Here is a 3,164-nt window from a genome sequence, read left to right as displayed (position 1 = left end):
AATTTTGGTATTAAATGTCAATAGTTCAAAAAATGTGAATCAAATAAACATTAAGGCATTTCCAGCGCTCCATATTTCAGATATAAAGTGTATTCATCCTCTCATTATGTATTCATTTAGTTTACTTTTGTTTCTTATATTATCAGCTTTTCTCTTTGTCCGATCCAAACTGTATAATGTTTATTTTAGAAAGAAATATACGTTTATATACATTACTATTACATAATGCAGTTACAAAAATATATATCAAAAGGCTCACAAGATTAAACAAAAATCACAGAAAAAGGAGCATCGAGCCGCAACTAGATGGAAGTGTTGTAAAATTCTATATTTAAGGAAACAAATTGACAAACGTTTCGGACCCTTATGGGCCTATCTTCAGTGTCAAATAACAATTAAGTCCAAATTTCGAAATAGTTTACACGTTACGTACTCTTACACTAAAATTAACGCAACTAAATATACGCAACTACAATTAACGCAACAACGTTGATTCCGAAGTGGACCATACTGTAACAATTGTGATTTAGTCAAAATTAATTCAGCGGATTTGTAGAAGGAATAATAATCAAATATAAGAATACGTACACCTGAGTTTGTTTCTTTCTGTTGAAAATTATTTCGCCGGATCGACATTTTCGTGCTGACGTGTAAAGTTAAAAATGACTTACAAATTACTCGGCGGCGAGAGAACGGGCCCATAAGGGTTCGAAACGTTTGTCAATTTGTTTCTTTAATATAGAATTAATGCATCCTATTATGGAAAAGCATACCAAAAAGTGCACCTACGCTCATTGATCGGACAACTAGTGAACTCCGTATACTATATTGAAATTTTTCTTCGTGTCGAGCTTTTAAGCATTGCTGTGAGGTTATTTCCAGTACAGCTATTACAGAAGAAAAGAATATTCTTATTTAGAGAATATCTTTATTTTTGACATGATAAAAATGTCATTTATTTAAAATTCAATTTATATAAAATTTAAAAACTTAAATAAAATGTTTTATAATAAATCAGAAGCTACTCATTTAAATATTTTATAAAACCTGTCATTTATAAATTGAATGCTGCTCAATTTGCATTAATTACGCATTTGAATGCGCGTATTTTGAACACACAATTAATGTGGTTTTGAAACCAATGCAATTGTACGCGCATTAAAAGCATGTTATACGCGCATTGGCGCTCTTTGGGAATTGTTACTATTGTTAGCGTTCCTGTGATAAACAAACTGTTCGCAGTATAACAACAGAATTTGCTTAAATATTACAACCAATTTTGTAATATCTGTGTCTATAAATACGTATTTTGGCGAAAGACACTGCTGGCAAGAGAAACGGCAGATTTTTCAATCAATTTGCTATTATATTTTGTTATATTTCTGCCGACATTCTATCGACATTTGTAGCAAGCAGTTTCAAAATCTGTTTTCGATAGATTTGTCTACCTGAAATTTCTATATAAGAGTGCAAAGTAGCAAGACATAAATTTGACAAAGATATCACAATTTATTTTTTCTCACAAATATAAATCATGAAGATCAATTACAGACATCTTTGTATAAAGGCACATTACTTCTTTTTCATGGCGAGTAAGTATAAATCATTAAATACATATAATTATATCTTCTTTCTTACATGCACAGATTATAAAATTTTAAATTTAAAGTAGAATTCAAAACAAAAAAATTATTTTTATATCTAATATACAAATCTGTACCATGGAACATATAAACGTCAAATAAAAAATACAATGCATTTTAAATACATTACATTATATGTATACTTAATAATAACATTATATTATTGTAGGTGGTGGTGTATCTGTTCCATATATTCCAGTTTATGGAAAGCAAATTGGTGTTTCGCCAATAGTTATAGGTACTATCGGCACATTTTTTTCAATACTGCATCTGATAACGAAACCAGTATGTGGCTTTATCATAGACTATTCGCAATGGAGAAAATTGATCTTTATAGCATTGAACGCGCTATCAAGTTGCTCTTATGTTTCGATATTCTTTTTACCGTCATTGCCGGGCCCGACGTTGCTGGATCAGCATTTTCAAAATATTTCTTATGCATCTCTTTCGACTTGCGATATGGAAAATGTAAGTTTCAATTTTTTTGGATTTGTGAATTTCCTTAAATTTGATAAAACGTTAATAGTAAAACGTCTATAATATTATTTTATAAAATATTAATTTATATAAATTTAGAATATAAATAATTTATTGTATAATTTTATTGTGTGTATAATTGTTAGTGCTTGTCAACGAAGAATATGTTTAATTTCATTTGTAATTTGACTTTTATTCAAGCATGCATTAGCGATTGTATCGTGTAATGGTACGAAAGACACTACGTGTCGCTGGATATGTAACGATATGAATTCTTCTATGGGATTGTCTTTTTACCCAGACCAAAAGAGAGCAATTATCTCACCAGATACTGCATGCTTGTTAAATGTCAATAAGACGTCATTGATCCAAAAAAATGTGACAAATAATTATAATTGCAACGTTACGTGTGCCAATTTCGAAGATCAGTGTGTATATCTAGCACTTTTTGGAGTTTTGTCCTCTTGTGGTCTCTTGCCGAGACAACTTATTTTACTTCTATAAGCATAAGCGATGGAATTTGTTTTCATATACTAGGTATGTAACTTTATAAACATAAATTTTAGAGTTAATTGCCGACATATAAAATTTTAGCCATATAAAATAAATTATTATAATAAATAGTTTTATAGTGTCTTATATAATAAATAATAATATTATTTAAAGTAGACATACTATTTCTAAAATAAAGCTTGCCTTCCCAGGACAAGGTAAACAGTCAAAATTTGGCAAACAGCGACTATGGGCCACAATGGGTTACGGTGTTGCAGCATGTATATCCGGATATGTGGTGGACTCATGGTCGCAAAACGGAATTTATCAAAATTACACCCCAATGCTTATTCTCGCGCTCGTATTTACTTGTGCCAATTTGATCTGCTGTATAAAATTGGAGGTAAGATTGCGTTTTATGCATTACAAATTCAGAAATAAACTAAAGTAATAATAGCACATAGTTTTCTATTTATGTCCTCATGTTGTCATAAATTTTTGTTACAGATGCCACTTGAAAAAGGATCGACAACCATATTGAAGGATGTGTTT

General features: G+C 30.2%; 1 pseudogene; it reads left to right on the top strand.

Moving 5' to 3' along the window:
- The first annotated feature begins 1,068 nt into the window (after positions 1-1,068).
- LOC112459567 overlaps positions 1,069-3,164 on the top strand; it is a 2,294-nt pseudogene continuing 198 nt past the window's right edge.

This window comes from Temnothorax curvispinosus, unplaced genomic scaffold (genome assembly GCF_003070985.1).
Source record: "Temnothorax curvispinosus isolate PA1 unplaced genomic scaffold, ASM307098v1 QBEX01009934.1, whole genome shotgun sequence".
Taxonomy (NCBI): domain Eukaryota; kingdom Metazoa; phylum Arthropoda; class Insecta; order Hymenoptera; family Formicidae; genus Temnothorax; species Temnothorax curvispinosus.
This window is presented reverse-complemented; position numbering and strand designations above follow the sequence as displayed.